At 36.9% G+C, this 18077-nt stretch overlaps 1 pseudogene; it reads right to left on the reverse strand.

Annotated features, from left to right (window-relative positions):
- Positions 1-15655: 15655 nt before the first annotated feature.
- On the reverse strand, positions 15656-16655 carry LOC116089252 (annotated as a pseudogene).
- Positions 16656-18077: the final 1422 nt, after the last annotated feature.

An 18077-nucleotide genomic window follows, 5' to 3' on the forward strand; every position in this document is an offset into this window, starting at 1 on the left:
ACAAATGAACAATTCGATATGTTTGATACATTTGCACAAATGTAGTGGTTGTCAGGTATTTTGGTTTAAAACTATTTCTTTTTATTCCTGTATGAAAACATACTTAGAGAGCTGCATTAAGGCCAATGTCAATGCAATACACCCTTCTGTTGGTTAAATTGTACTGACTTACTAAGAACCTACCTCTGACTCCCTGTTCTTTATTGTAGGGCCATAATAAAATGCAGAGTAAAAATATGCTTCTTACACTTAAGAATTCTTCATGATTAGGTTTTAGAGTATATATAAAATAAAATGCCATTTAAACAATAGAGTAAGATGTTATCATTAGAATGGAAAAGAAAACAACACACAATCTCAACAGGAAGTTCTCTGACCTTTCAGGCCTGCTGTGGAAAGAGTAGGAGGCTAAGAAGTGAAAGTCTTGCATTTTCAGAATTGTAATCTTGGATGGAACACTCAAAGAATAGTCTAAAATTACTGTGGCAGGGCAGAAAAGCACCCTTCAGATCGCTTTAGAAAATGGAATATATGTGTAGCTACAGGATGTAGGAATACTTTTTCAGTGAATGTTATGTATAACCAAATTTAATATATAACCAGAGTTGATTTAAAGGTCATGTGTTGGCTTTTTGCGTTTACCCGTGGTTGAAATACTAAGCCAGTTACTCCTGAGTTAACAGCTTAGGGTCTCTGTGATGACGAATTCCGTGAAGAAGAGAAAGAGGGGAGGGACTTGGAGGAGGCCCTGCAACAAAACTGGATAACAAAAGTGGTCTGAAATAATATACTAGCCTTCATAGAAATTCAATGTGTTCACACCCATTTATGAAAATAACTTATTAAGCATTTTACATACCTATGGTTTTCAAAGTAAATATTTTTGAACATTTTAGTGAATCAATGAAAGGAGATTACCATTTTAATCCAAATACTAGCATAATACTTACTGTTTTCACTGGGTTGGCTTCTGTAGATGGCATAAACTCTATATAGATAAAACTGTGTAGCAAAAGCAAGAACGTACTGGAAAGGTAGGAAATATATGACCTTATTTTAGAATAGCCATAAGAAAGCAATGCAATTGTATATTTTATTAAACATCCCTATGGTAAAATCTCCTGTATGATTTTCATGGCAAAGTAGGATATGTTAATGGAGCATTTTCATTTCATACTCTAGGGTATAAAACAAACTGCATGTTGTGATGGCAATACTTGGTACATATTTTCCTTGAAATGAACAAAATGAAGTATCTATTTAAGGAAAACAATGACTGAGTGTTACTAATGACAAAATGCAGACTTCCTCATAAACAAGAATTTTGAGCTTTTTTTTTGACATGTATATGATATCATTTTAAAATGGCATGTGTGAACTTTTGGAAGATATGGTAACCATACAAGTTGATGCTATTTGGATATTTAATGTAAGATATAAATATCCCTGCATAAAATAATCTAAGTATAAGATAGTCTGGTAGATATTTACATGGATTATTAATATATAAAGTGAATGGAAATGTAGATTCTATATCATGAAGATCCCTTGGGACAGAGTAATTGCTGGGATTTGGTGTAAAGTCAAAGGAAAATATCTACAAATGCTTCAAGAGTTTTCAAAAATGTTGTCTCTTTTCAATAAAACATCTACAGATCCCGACATGGAAGATCAAGTCCAGCTGTCTTGTTTTAATACAGAATTTTTTAAAAAGTTAAGAAATGTCAAAATGACATCACTCATATGACTACATTCTTTCCTAAAATTGTAAGGGTATTTACAGTGTAGCCATGGGCTGGTGAGATGGCTCAGCAGGTAAGAACACTGATTGTTCTTCTGAAGGTCATGAGTTCAGATCCCAGCAACCACATGGTGGCTCACAACCACCCGTAATGAGATCTGACTCCCTCTTCTGGTGCGTCTGTGTACTTACAATAAATAAATAAATTAAAAAAAAATAAAGTATAGCCATTGAAAATTTTAACTTGTTATGAATTCACTATTAATATTGAATATAGTAAAATGTATTTGAAATTTTAACTTGCACGACTATCAATACATGTACACAAAGACTCTGGAGAAGGCAGCAACTTCTAAAAACGTAAAGGATCAAGAATATGTTACTTAATACTCACTGTACCTCATTTTGAATGTTTTGATATTTTATTCATCCCCATTTCCTCTTAAAAGAACTCACTGAGTTTAATTAGTGCTGTCTGTGAGTCCATGGATATGGGGCCTCACTCTGGAGCAAAGACTTCCTGTCAGTGACCACAAATACGAAGAAAATTGACTCTTCCTTTCCTTGCAGCCATAACCTCCAGTAACCCTGCAGAAGTGGAGTCTAGTGAACTCCTTCGCTACCCATGCTGGAATCATGAATAGCTTATTCCTGGGCCAATTCCACAGTTGCTATGTGTTCGTGTGTGTGAGATCTGTGCCGCACATACACAGAAGAAAGGATTTTACACTACTGCTATCTTAGAAGCCTTATAGTCTTCATCCTGAATGATCCCTAACCACTGGAGACTGCAGAAGAGTTGCTATGGACATCCTGAGCATTCAATAGTCAGTTATTCTGAACACTTTGATGAGTCATGAGTTTGTATTAATGCTTGTCTACCCCCCAAAAAGAAGGCTCTCTGACCAAGGTTGAGAGCAGTATTCATCTATGGGCATAAACACAAAAATAGTTTGACAGCATGTCCATTTAGCAAAACAGCTACTTATGACCTCTCCATGATATTTTTCACCTGGTTTATGGTATCTGGTTTGTGCTCCCTTATATGGAATAGGCCTAAATCTAAACAGAAAGTGGTCACCATTCCCCATAAGAGTCATATGACTCCACTTCAGTGGACACATTCTGTTTTGCAGTTGGTATTGTAACATGCATGGTCTGAGACTTAGTAGGACTACTCATGTCTTCCCATCTCCAGAACTTTTTGGTATCATGAAAGCTAACCAAAAGGAAAGAAGTTTCCGGGCCAGGTCAAGATTAATTTTGAAATGTCCTTACAACCAAACTGTGGTGACCTAAGGAAGATGGTCGTATCTTTCCATTATGGTAGACAACCAAGAGCATTGGCAAGGGGCCAGGCTGCTTTGAAGACATTTGGGAGCCTCCCTGGCCAATAATTTGTAGGGAGAAATTTTATACCTGATATTGAGGTTTTTGTTTATTGACCCATGTCTTCTGGGGAACTTTTGTTCACCCTTATGAAGGATATCTGGTAGGAGGGATTATATATATATATATATATTTATAGATATATATTTATATATATACACACATATATGTATTTATATACATACATATATTAAGATACTCTGGTGGATAATTTGGTATATATGCAGAATGAGAATATTCTCTGAACTAAAAATGAAAGGTTCATTTAATCTACATCTAGTCTTAGTATCTTTGAAATAATTTGCATGGCCCGAGCCAACACAAGAACCAACACAGCTAATAATGAAGTCATGGTCTCTTTGCAATGCGTGAGGTGGTATCATTTCACTTCTGGACACAAGTGGCATTGATGGGGAAATTTCAATTGATGTGTAGTCTTTGGAAGTGAAAATTTCTGGATCAAGAGTTACCATTCTGTGTGGATATGATGAAAATATCATTACCATGTTAATTAACTTAAGAGCAGTCCAGCCAACCTTTATTTTATTTAAGTCATTCACATATCCCCATACAATAGAAGATTATATTTAAAATAATCTCTTTAAGAACCCTGTGAAAAGAGTAATTGTGGATTTAGAGAAATTGCTAACTAGAGTCGATCTTCATTCTGTTTTTTTTTTTTAATGGTTCTAGATTAGGAATAAGGCTTAGACATTTTTGGTCTTCATCTTGAAATTTTTTTTTTCAGTTACTCCCAACGAATAGAGAAGCACCAGGCAAAAATCATATGAAAACATCTGAAGTACCTCTATTTTTGTATCAAATTGATAGCTCTAAAATATGTTTAATATATTCACAGATAAAATCACTTATGATGGTAAAGGTGATATTTATTATATATTATTAATTATTGATAATAAACAAAGGTTTTAATGCTTATGACACTGTAGCTTGTGTGCCAGTTATAAATGCCCATTATCTCTAAGATTGTTTTGATTGAGTTTGCCAGAGGAAAGAGCAGATAATGATCATGAAACAAATGCAGTGGTGAGAAGTCTAAACTCTGTCACATTTTCTGTTATAATCTTAGGGGCAACATTTGGTTGGCTTGCTTACTGTGAGTGCAGTGGGCCGTCAGCCATAGGCTAACTGCTTGGGTGACTGTCATAGTCCATCACCTATCACCAAAATCAGACGTTAGTAAGAACTGATCTATATTTCTGAGCTCCTGCGGTTTTATATCAGGAGCTCATATTGTCGTTAGGAGAAGCCAGTGCATACTGTTAATCTAATAGCTAAAATCAAGCTAATCAGATAGCCCGATGAAAGCAGTCATTATGGGAAGCATCACAGATTCTCTTGACTGTTCCCGCTGACGGTTATTAGACTCCCTTCCAGATGTTTTTCTCTCTTTCCCTTTTCAGTCAATTAGAAATAGCTACCACCAAGTTTATAGAATTTCCATTAGTTCAGCATGAGCTTTAAAAATTGACACATTGAACTTCTAGTAGCTCAGATGATGGAATTTTACCTCCTGCTTCTTTCCACCCATCATAACTACATGGAACACTGGCTTTCCTTCAGTTCAGGGTTTTTCTTATTTCTTTTTACATAAAATGATCTGATTTATGTTAATAGTATGTAATTCCACACTCTTCCAATTAGATTAGCTGGTTATTTTCATCTATCACATTAGGACTAGGTGGTCATGAAGAAGGAGTGGTACTTAATGGAGAAAAAAAACCACACATTTGTCCTGCTGTGTAAGCTCATTATTCACATGGTTATGTGTATGTGTGTGTATATGTGTGTGTGAGAGAGATGCACACACAGAGAGACAGAGAGAGGCAGAGAGAGACAGACAGAGGGAGACAGAGGGAAAGAGAATGCACATGCACACATATACACAAGAATACATGTCAGCATGGTGATAAAGATTGATTGGTTAGAAAGGGGATAGGTAACTTGGATAGTCATGAAGCTTGGATGAACACATGAAAACTTCATCCGTGTTAAAAGCACAAACTTGCTTAGAGAAGAGTTCTTCTGTGAGTCAATCATAGGTTTTTACCAACTGCCACTCTGCATCCTCTACAAGGAATTATGAAGACTATTAAATAAGACTGGTCTACCTTTGCATGCCTATGAGAAGAAAAGACCAAGAAGGGGAAATGAGGAAAGGTGAATTTATGATGCTTATGTTTTGAATATGATTGCTTGCTTGTACTTTTTATGTTTGACCAGTAATGAACAAATATTATGTTTCTGCTCACACAATGCTATTTCTACCCATAAATCCAAGGATGAACATCAACCCTGAAAGGAAACACACTTGAGAAATATTATGATGATGTCAAATATAACCTATAGCTTAGTTCAACACCTGTGCTTGTCAAAACATGATAGGCATCCCATACTCTATGTTTAGTATGGTAAAAATAAAAAGAATTCATTTAGGCAACATTTAAACTGTTATCTATTATCTTACAATAAAAATATGGGGGAAGGAAGCTTGTAGGATTGGTTAACTGAGCATGTCACTAATGTCTCCTGTATTGACTTTTGTGTCCTACTCGCCACATAGAGCAGACAGATGTGGTTACTCCTCTTGTCATTACAACAGGAAAATTTCATTTTCAGATTGTGATACCTAGGGGACCAAAAGACTTATATCCTTTTTGGTATATTGGTTGGTTAGTTTTAATTTATGGGAACAAAAGTTCTGGGGCTTCCCAGACTTCTTATATTTATTAATCTCAAATGGGTTCTTCACAATACAAACTGTAGTAAAATTCAGAGAATGGGCCACAAGTACCATGTCAAACCACCATCAAGATCTGGTCCATCCTCTTGTAACCATCCTCAGAAAGCAATTGGTCTGCTCTCTTGTCACTGTGAATTAGAACGTGAACAGTTTCTGAGAAGGTAATGACTGACTACTCAAATTCTATGTTGACTATTTCATCTTGTTATTTTTGAGTTGTATATAGGCACCGCTGGTAACATTAATGTGGTCATTTATCTTGCTGAGCAGTGTTATACTAAAAGTATGTGATATGCATCTATCACTTTAGAATTTGACAGGCATTCAAATGATCCTCACATCTCAGCGAACACTAACAAATCTAGAGTGCATGCTTATATGAGCCCATAAGTGCTCACTTCTCTTAGGTAAATATCTAGGAGTGGAAATAGCTATATTGCATGATAGATAAATAGGCAAACAAATAATAAATAAATAGATAAATAATAAGTAAGTAAACACATCTGCCCAGCTTCTGCAGTATCTTCTTTTCCTATCACCAGTACTGAGAGTTTCAGTTCCCCTATATCTTGATCAAGATTAAGAGCCTAGACTTTTTACTTTTAGCCACTGCGTTGGGCATGTACTTAATTTGTTGTGCCCTAATCCCTAATGCAGCCAATAATGCTTAATGTGACTGCCATCTGTGTTCTTCTTGTGTGATCTGTTGCTTCAACCCTCCTCATTTCAAAGATCCAAGCTGCCATTTTATTACTAAGTTATATATGAAGTCTCTATGTATTCTATATACAAAACCTTTGTCAAATATGTTTCAATGATATCTCCATCTATTAAGGTTTGCCATTTTGTTTGAAGATTATCTTTCGGAAAACAGAAATTTTCATTTGGATGGAGTACAATTTATAAACATGTTCAGCCTTCACAATTATAATGTGATACATTTCTGTTGTCTGAGCCACCTACTCCGTGGACCTTTGTCATGCTATTTCTAACAAGAGGAATCTGACTCCGACACCAGTTAGTGATGAGAGTATCATATTACCTTCATTGCCTTTGCTCCTCAGAGCAACATCAACAGACCATATTTGTATGGTCTTTCTGAATGTCCTCTTCCATGGATATATCTTTGCCCAATTTTTATACAAACAATATGCTGCCTTTAAATAAGATTAAAATTTTAACTAATGTTTTTGAGACTTTCATATATGAACACTGTATGTAGCTCACTACAGCTCATCTTCCTCCAATATCTCCCATCCTTTTACTCCCTTTTAAATTTATAATAACTTCTTTAATTATTACTGTTACACACATACCCATACATATCTACAGTCTATTGGTCTACTGAGTCCTTTTAGCATTGTGTGTGTATGTGTGTGTGTGTGTGTGTGTGTGTGTGTGTGTGTGTGTGTGTGCATGCGCGCGCATCAGTATTGAACCTGCTACAACTACATGAGGTCAGTGGCTGCTGGGAGAGGGAAAATGTGGAGCTTTATAATGTGTCTTCAAGTTGCTTTGTTGAATCATACAGTTGGAAGTGGTTCAAGGAAGTTTTGGCTACTCTCTACATTTCCATATGAATATCAGAAATGCTGGCAACTTCTGGGGAGAGGATAAAAGCTTCCAAATATTATTTTGATTGATTTATAGATGAATTGAATATCTTCAAAAATAGCCAATTGTGAGTCCTTTAAATTAGGAACACAGGCCTTTAATTTCTCATAGGAGCACTCTGTCATTTATAGGACAGGTCCTTTCACTTTCATTTCCTAAGAGTTTCCCTACTCTGTTCCTTCGATTTTAATGTTCCTTCGGTTTTAATGTTATTGAAGTAGTTTTATATTGCATTTTCAGATACAGTCATAAAGTTTTCTTATTGACTTATACTCTCTGACTTGGATGAACTAAATAAATGTCTCTAGACTTTTAAAAGTAGGTTTCATAGGACCATTTTCATCTTCCTAAGTAATAATTTAATGTATAAATAAATTATGTTGGGTTTTTTTTTTCTGATTTCTCAACAGTAAATGAAATGGCTAATCCTGGTTGTCAACCTGATTGATCAGTCTGGGTGAGTGTATAAAGACTTCCCCCAACATGATGAACTGGAAATGATGGAGACCCTTGTTCAGAGTGGACAGCTCAAACACTCAGAGCCCCAGAGACAGCAGTGTCACTTTGCCTCTGTGCTTTTGCTTCTTGCTGGTGATCACATTTTCTCTGTTGCTCACATACCCATTTCTCATCTACATCAAAATCAGGATTTCTCTTCATGCATATTTTGTGTTTTATTGATGTCATATTCATGTATGAAAAAGTTCATCTTTTACCACACAGTTTTAATATATATTTCATATATTTAAAGTGTCACACAACCAATAATATCTGATTTTAGGTCTTGTCTGCCACCACTAAAAATAATACTTGGATGAACCATCTCCTGGCTTCTCCATCTCCCTATTTTGCTCTCTGCCTTTTTGTTTGCTTAGTTTGGACAGGGGTGTCAAAGATGGAATGATAAATCTAGTTCTGATACTCCATCTTAGCTTGTAATGTAATGTGTTGAATGCAATGAGAATCTTAATGACGAAGAAGATCCAATATGTTAGACTATATTAATTTAAGAGCACACAGAACACCCACATTTTATTTTTGGTTGCAAAGATTCCAACTTTAAAAATCTTTTTAGTCTTCATATAAATGTGGTCACACATTTTATATTTACCACAAGCACTGGATAAAATTCTATACGCATCTGGCAACCAATATACTGAATTGAAAACTGAAAGAATGCATTAGATTTGAAGGCAGCTTCAAATTAAAGAGGCTCAGCTCTAATGTCTGCATTTTAATATTCTTGGGAGGAAATATAAACCAGTTCCTATCTTTCAGACCCTGTGGGATTACCAGAGAAGGTTTCCTGCTCTAGAATGTTGACCACAGGACTCTTGCCTCTTAGTAATCTTAGTAATCTCAAAATAACTGTAGAGATGGACAAGCAAGTGAGAAACAAGGGCCAAATTATAGTAGAAAAGGTTCTGGCACCGTTCATAAGGGAATATGTAAATAATGACATATTTAAGAAAATGTTTAGCTTCAGTATCAAAAATGCAAAGACTCATTAAAATATTTTTATATGTTAGTTTCTTAGTTTCTATTTGACATGTTATATATTTCCTCTATTTCTTTTATACAAACTTTTATGACATGATTATAGCACAGTCATTTCAAATTATAAAATGGGTACTTTTAACAAATTAAAAGATTCTAGAATTTGAGACAATGCATGATATGAGGGGGTTTGTAATCCCATGGAGCAACAGTGTCAATAGGGTAGACCCCCTGAAGCTCCCTGGGACTGGACCACCAACCAAAGAATATACATGGAGCAACCCATAGCTCTGGCCACATATGTGGGTGGGTGGGTACGGGAGCACTCTCATAGAGGCAGGGGGAGGGAGGATGGGATAGAGGGTTTCTAAAGGAGAGACCTGGAAAGAGGAAAACATTTGAAATGGAAATAAAATATCCAATCAAAAAAAGGAAAATTTGAAGTATAGGTATAATTTAAACCTTGTTAACATTTAAAATTATTTAAGAGGAAATAGCAATGAGTAAATTGGTGATTCATGGATCCTGGGTATTGGCTAATCAGTTTCCTTAAAAATGAAGAGTCTACCCTTGCTTCAGTAGATGGTTTGATGCCCAAGCAAATACGAGCAACCCTAAGTAGATTCAATGGGTTTAAAAAGAACATAGAAAGTTGAAAGGGAAAACTTCTACGGAAAGGGAAAGAATCAGAGCAGAGGAGGTGGAGGTGGATTTGATGGAATCACATTATAAGCATGTATGACAATGTCAAACAATAAGGTAACAACAGAACAAGAATCATTAAGGGGCTACATTTCAAATCTCTATTTGAAGATGGTTCATTGTTTACCATTCTGTCGTAATAAGACCAATTATGTTGAACTCAGTGTTATGTCTATAGTATAGGTTAGTGGAAAAGAAAGTTATAAATTATTTTACAATTTTAATTATAACATTTTCATTGGTTATTTTATTTATTTACATTTCAAATGTTGTCCCCCTTCCTTGTCTCCCCTCCACAAAGCCTGCATCCCATTTCTCCCTCCCCTTTGCCTTATAGTCAGATGCACTTTTAACATTTGTATCTGTATTAACAACAAATTTAGTTGTTTTCACTGCCCTGCAACCCAGTCCCTTCTACCTCTCTCATTGGAGGTCTTCTTTCAACAAGTCTCCCACACACCTTCATTTTTATTTTGTATGTGTGCAGCCCTCTGAATTTAAGGAGACCTTCTTTCCTGAGAGTGGGTAGAAGGTGGTTTAATGGAACAAAGGAAACAGGTAAGAAATCTAGAGGCCTTTGCAGTGGGGACAATGTTAACTTTTCGAACAAACTTTCCAATGTCAATGAACCAATAAATTTGATTAATTAAATGTCTATTAGAGGAAATGCTGCCCATGACTTAAAAAGGTTAAGAGAAAAGGTTACTTTTTCTCAAAGTTCTACCACTCTTTAATACCTGCAGGGGTAGAGATTCCACACTGGTTGACAAAGTGATTTTTATATTTATTGTAGTGGCAACACAATGACATATGTGTTCAGAACTTTTCAAATTGTATGCTTTAATTAAATAAATTTTATTCTTCAGGTCCTATCCCTATATCTACTAAAGAAAATAAGACAAAAACATTCATTTAAAAAGCAACCAGTTGTCATTGCTGACACCTTACTTATTATTTATTCTAGGGTTTGCTATTTTGATTCTGATTAAAACGACAGGTGTTGGAGCTTCTTGGCCCAGAAAAGCATGTTGATCTAGGCATGGTGGTGCAGTTGGGATTGTGAGAAGGAGGATCAGAAATTCTTGACAACATACACAACTCAGGGGCAGCCTGGGCTACAAAGACTCTATCTCAACCCCACCGTAGCTCTTCCCATCAAAGCCATTGGAAAGATAATGAAAAGACTAGAACTCATATTATTCCATATTTTATGCCAGAAGTAGATCCATACATTTTACATTCAAATACTTTTTTTTAGACATTGTATATGAAATGTCAGGAGATTTAATAAGGATCTTGCTTCTATAAAATAATTAAATCATTTAATACCACTCTCTCTGTTGCATAAGTCCAAATTAACATTAAAAATATTCAGTATGAATTTATGTGACAGATATTTAGAGCTCTCCAAGAGTTTTTATCATAGATACCCTGGTTTGCCTCTTACTTTAAGGCTGGTTTTATCCCTGTATGTTTTTGTCAGTCATATTTTTTAAGACATTCTCAAACACATAGGTAACATGATCTTTGCAAAACAAACTATTGTTCTAGAAAGTTCTTGGTGGAATTGGCATAATGCAGGAAGACCAGCTGCCCTTTGAACATCTTAGGAAAATAAAGTCAGCTACTCCTCAGAATTCATGTGACTGATGGGGATAAGTTGACAGAAAATGTACCTCTCTCTGTCAGTTGCCAAACTTTTACCTATTATATAGAAAATTGCACAGAAATTATTTTAGTTCCATTTATGTTTTCTTCCTTTGCTCCTTACTTTGTTTCTTTGATAAAGTTGTCATCTATTATCATTTACCAAGTAGTTCTCTGTGGATGCAAAAATCCAGATGGCCCAAGCAGATGGAGCCTTGGAAGGCTGGTGAAAATGTCCGAGACACATCCATCATGTAAACAATCTATAGGAAATCTGAATAAAGCTAAAGATCTGAAAAGCTATGGACTGTAGAGAGTAGTCAGCCATAAAGTTCATGTGCAAACACACAGGTGATTATGACTTCCTAAAGGAACTTATTGTAATGTGCTCTTTATGGATTATTTAATCAACTGACATTTAAAGTATTCATCAAATGACAATGAGAGGGGAAACCATACTCTAGTTGTCAAGCTTCCTAACTCATTGGTAGGAGTTACAATGAAATGAAGAACATTCTTGCAAATCAATTCAAAGCTTTGGAATTGCTCTGGTTTTGGACAGAGACGAGGGAATATTTTCATTTAATGTGGCAGACCGGGTTCATAATGTTATTTCGAATAAAATTGAATTAAGTTTTTCTCAAAGCTTTATAAATACAGTGTCCTAGTAAGTTTCATTGCTCACTGAGTAACAATTGGGTTCTCATATTAAAAGATAAAATATTGATACTGTGTTTTTACATAGTAGATGTCTTTAAATATTCTCTCATTCTATTCCATTTATTTTCTTAAGTGTTAAAATTCAGGCTGATAGTAGACAACAACTAAAAAATTTAGTTGTCTTGTCAGAGGTATCTGAATAAATTTAAACTTAAACTTAAAACATCTTTCCTCTTAAAAGTCAATTATATACACATGGAGTAGAGGTTATTGGAGGATACTCTCAAACATTGCTTTATGCTTATTAAGATTTTGGTGGTCACAATTTGGCCTCCCTATCATTTGGAGAACATCTGCTTCTGATTCACATATAATATAATAACATGTGAACTGGATATGGAATGTGCAATTATGAATGGCATAAAAAATGCTTTTTAGAGTGGTGCAGGAGAAAAAGTTTACCCTGAAACAACTAGTAAGTGTCAGTGCTAGACCCAGAATATAAGTCAAAGCCTACCTTCAAGTTTATAGAAAGTGTACAGAGGGAATGACTTTGGATATCATGAGAGACCAGGAGTGTAATTTAAATGATCGTCCATCCAAGCCTGGGGTACAAATTTTATTACATGTATGCTTTTGAGTCCTTTTCTATTTATAAAATGCGACACCTTTTCAATTTGTTTCAGAGGCACAAACATCTCTTTTCCAATATTGTGTTTATTACAATGCATTTTAAACAAAAAGATCAAGATAGACTATAATATAAAAAAGTGAAGCAGATAGAATGGAGTAGTGTGAATACAGTGTTGATTTCAGACTTTTGCTGTCCCTTAGTATGTGTGGAATGGCTTGGTTTCTCATTTAGTGAATTTCTTTCTGGTCCATTGTGAAATAGGACTTCCCTGGAGACCTTTTCCAATCCGTGTGAGCTATTTTTAGTAAATACCTCCTGTTTATCAATAACTTGTTTTTCCTTTCTTGCCATTTATTTGAAAAATAAATTTAAGCAATAATAGTTTTAAATGTATAAAATTTCACTTGCCCTGTTCTGCCATTTGCACTCCTTTCTATGCAACGCCACTATCCTACCTTATCTTGTATTATGTTCAGTGAGAAATCAGGCTTGTGTCATCCTGAGATCCAGATATCCCATAGGCTAGTTCTGTAGAAACCTGACCATCTTTTTCATGTCACCTGTGTCCCTGATTGCAGAACCACTGGACAAATTAATATTATTCAGGCTAGGATAGTAATACATAAAATTAAAATAGCTTTCATCCTAGTGAAAATTATCTTTCATACCATTTCTGAGACTTATTCTTTTTCCTCTTTCCCTTAAAAAAGAAACTCTACCTGCACACTTGGTCTCTGACCTCGAGTGTGATTGAAGTTTGAGATCATTAGTCTGAGTGGAAGGGGAATATAAATTTTAACCCTCCTCCCCAATAATTCAAATAAGTCTTGATTTTATTGGTCCTTAGATAGGAATTCACTGAGCATCCTCTGCAGATTCATAATTTTAGAAGATTCAAACATGTTAAAAATGGCTAAGATATCAATGGGAGGGGAGGCCCTTGGTCCTGTGAAGGCTTGATGCCCCAACATAGGGGAGTGCTAGGTTGGTAAGGCAAGAGTTGGTGGGCGGGTAGGGGAGCACCCTCATAGAAGCAGGAGGGAGGGGGTGGAGTGGGGGGTTTGTGGAGTGGAAACTGAAAAGGGGGATAACATTTGAAATGTAAATAAATAAAATAATCAATAAAAAATTTAAAACATGGCTCAGATATAAGAGGGTGGATCTATAGAAATAGGCGAAATAGGAGCCTGGAGAAATGGAAATCATTGTGAATTATTTACCATTCTTTTAAAAAACTTTCTTCATTGGGATTGTCCTATCAGTGTAAAATAAATTTTAATTGTGAGAGTAATTGTACAACAAGCATCAGATGGGGTAATTGTGGATATCCATGAGCTTCCACATCCTCCTTTGTAAAGACCAGAAATAGAATTTCAGAGCTTTAAAAACAAATTCAAAATTTTAATGTAGAGGAAGGGATCAACTCTGCAGATTAAATAGCCACAACTTTACTTCCAGATAAACATTTATTACATTTATTGTGTCTGTGTCATTTTGATGGCATACTGTTATTTCTCAGTGTCAGGATGGTTTATAGTATGTGATAATGCCAATGTTCTGTGTCAGTTTGTGACAGAAGCCACACGTCAGCTCTAGTATGAAATATGTACTGGAGAGTCGACTAATTGGTACAGGTGCCAGGTGGTAATGAAAGCACTGTCTCTCTAAATATGTTTCCTCAAGTCATTGCCTATGACATGGAATTTGTGAGAATAGGATTTCTCAGCACCCATCTGAGGCCCTCCAACATCTGCAGTATCAAGGGACTCCCCAGTGCAGATCCTCAGCCAGCCCTAAAGAATCAGAAACGCTGAAGGTATGGTCTAGAAATTAGAGACCTTTTATATAAGACAAGCATGTTATACTCACGCAAACTCAGAGAACAGTCAATTACAACTTGTTGTATTCGTGTAGGACACAAGTCAGCAGGCCCATATGCAAGACACTTCTTTTCTATGAGTGTGATAGGTATAAATACTTACGAAAGCACAGTTGATAGTAAAACTTCATTAACCAACCATTAATTTGTTAAATGGTACATTCACCACTTTTGTTTTTAGTGTAATTTACTTTCAAATGGCTATTTTATTTTTTAATAATGTTTGTTCTACCAGATAGTTTTCTTTTAGTTTAAATAAAGAATTGTATTTGCTTAGAAGCATTCAGGATGTCAACAGACGAGCCACATTGCTTTTCTTTTTTTTTTCTTTTTTTTTTTTTTGCACTTTCAGAGTGGTACTCAGTTAACAGAACAACAATTATCTTCATATAAGCTTCATCAGGGACAACTGAAAATCAAAAAAAAACAAAAACAAAAAAACAAAAAAAAAACAACAAAAAAAACCCCACCAAACTACTGTCTCGAACCAACAAGAACCTGCTTTAAATTTCCATGCCAATTTACAACCCTTTCAGACTGCATCAAGCAAGGTTAGTGATTATTGAAAAATACTACCAGAACAGGTCTATCTAAACACATATTTGGTAGTATGTTAACTATACAAAAAAAAAAAAGTCACTGTACACTTACATTTCCATTTTTCTTTAAAAGGAGTGAGTTGTTCACAGGGGGTTTAAATGCTTTATGGACAAGAGAAAACTACACTAGAACCAACTTATTCATCATCAGCACCTTCATCTTCATTATCCTATTCTTCCTCTTCTTCATCCTCTTCATCTCCTCGACATCTTCCTCTTCCTTCTGTTTCTTGCTCTTTTCACCCTTGACCACCACTTTTTTCTTAACTGCATCAGGTTTTTCTTTAGCTCTATAGGCAGCAATATCCTTTTTTTGTCTTTTTCTTGGGGTGCTATGAACTTTATTGATGGCATTCAAGAGAGTAGAGAGGGCTTCCTAGGCCTCTCCTGCTATTATGGGGGTCTGGGATGGAAATTGTGAGGCAGATGCTCAGCGTTGGGGTACGAGTTGGGATAGGAACTCCTCCTCAGCAACCAAGAGCCTCTCTCTTGCTCTCAGTGTCCTTGCTGGGGTAGGTGTCCAGGGCTTCTTACTCCTTGGAGGCCATGTAGGCCATGAGGTCTACCACCCTGTTGCTGTAGCAGTATTCATTGTCATACCAGGAAATGAGCTTCACAAAGTTGTCATTGAGAGCAATGCCAGCCACAGCATCAAAGGTAGAAGAGTGGGAGTTACTGTTGAAGTCACAGGAGACAACCTAGTCCTCAGCATAGCTCAGGATGCCCTTCAGTGGGCCCTCAGATGCCTGCTTCACCACCTTCTTAGTGCCATCATACTTGGCAGGTTTCTCCAGGCAGCATGTCAGATCCACAATAGATACATTTCGGGTAGGAATATGGAAGACCATGCCAGTGAGCTTTCCCGTTCGGCTCTGGGATGACCTTGCCCACAGACTTTGCAGCACCAGTGTATTCAGGGATAATGTTCTGGGCTGCCCCACAGCCATCATGCCACAGCTTTCCAGAGGGGCCATCCACAGTCTTCTGAGTGGATCATGGTCATGAGCCCTTCTACGATGCCAAAGTTGTCATAGATGACTTTGGCTAGGGTGGGCTAAGCAGTTTGTGGTGCAGGATGCATTGCTGACAATCTTGAGTGAGTTGTCATATTTCTCGTGGTTCACACCCATCACCAACATGGGGGCATCGGCAGAATGGGCAGAGATGATGACCCCGTTGTCCCCACCCTTCAAGTGGGCCCCGGCCCTCTTCATGTTGGTGAAGACACCAGTAGACTCTTCAACTTACTCAGTATCGGCATCACCTCATTTGATGTTAGCAGGATCTCACTCCTGGAAGATGGTGATGGGCTTTCCGTTGATGACAAGCTTCCCGTTCTGAGCCTTGACTGTGCCGTTGAATTTGTCATGGGTGGAGTCATACTGGAACATGTAGACTATGTAGTTAAGGTTAATGAAGGGGTCATTGATAGCAACAATCTCCACTTTGCTAAGTGGATGGAGAGCAATGGCAGCCCTGGTAACCAGGCGCCCAGTGTGGCCAAATCCATTCACACCAACATTCACCATTTTGTCTATGGGACAAGGCTGGCACTACATAAGAAGATGTGGCTGTCTGTGGAACAGGGAGGAGCAGAGAGCCAGAATATCCTTTTCTTATTTCTCCTTCAGCTAGGTAGCCTTCTTCTCATACGGCTGCTTGTCATCCACTGCAGTGATGTTCCACATTGCTCCTCCTTTCTTTGCAACATCACCAATGGATATCACCAGGATGCTCATCTTTGATTGTGGGACGGTACTCAGGACAGAAGAAGAAGGTGACCTAAAGAGGCCTTGTGGGTGCATTGAGGTCCCTGCACTTCTTTTTTCATTTCCCTTTTGTGGCGGAGGGCGTAGGTTTTCATTTCTTTCACAATGAGCCTCATCAGCCTTTGCCATATTTTCAAATTTCCCTTTTTCTTTAGCAGACATGATCTTCCACCTCTCTGAGCACTTCTTGGAGAACTCAGAGAAGTTGAGAGAAGCATCCGGGTGCTTCTTCTTGTGTTCCTCCCGGCAGGTTTGCACAAAGAATGCATATGAGGACATTTTGCATCTTGGCTTCTAAAGGATCTCTTTTGCCCATATTTAGTCGATTTCCTCTGGGAGTCACAGAGTCGTCCAGTGCTAGTCCAGCACCAGCTTTTCCTGGCACTGTCTCTATGGAGGTCAATGTACTGTCATGGCTGTGAGAGCAAGAGCCAGATGCAGCCTCCTCACTCCCAAATAGTTTTCTAATTCTTGGAAATCTGGCAGTCAGTTCTTTTAAACGAATGAATTTCAACATGTCACTTGGGTAAAAAATTCTCCCTTGTCTTTATCATCTCAAACTGTTTCTTTATTGCTGATGGAGTACTGGGCACACAGATGTGCTGTGGGGTAGTTACAGCATTCTGCTGTGCCAATTCATCATGCCAAACAGGTATAAGTTTAAGAAGAACATAGCTTGAAAGGTGTGATATGTTGGAAAATCCATACAAATAACTACTGTCTAATTTTTAACTCAATTGGATACATTATGCTTTAGGATTTGGTTTCATATACACAAGAACTCATCTACACTATTCAATATGGAATGTGTTCTATCTCTTTAATGATAACTATCTTCTAGTTTTATTTTTGTGATACTGGGGAATGAATCAAGTCCTTAAATATGACAGGCAAGTGTGTATGGATAAATTACACCCCTCACTCAGGCCATGCAGCTATCATCGCCCATAGAGAAACGTTGACAAAGACATTGATGCATGGACACTCAGAATAGCCACTGGTGTGTAGTTGAAAGAGATATTAGTGGAAAATTTGCAAACCTATGGAAGGTCCCTTAGGGAAAAATTCTCATTACATGATAAATAAATTGGCAAAGCAGTAAAATCACTGGCTACCTAGAGGACATGGGGTGGTTTCTACATTGAAAGTTAATTTATATTGCCTTCTGTCAACTTCAGAAAC

Source organism: Mastomys coucha, unplaced genomic scaffold, assembly GCF_008632895.1.
Source record: "Mastomys coucha isolate ucsf_1 unplaced genomic scaffold, UCSF_Mcou_1 pScaffold14, whole genome shotgun sequence".
In the NCBI taxonomy this organism is placed as follows: Eukaryota; Metazoa; Chordata; class Mammalia; order Rodentia; family Muridae; genus Mastomys; species Mastomys coucha.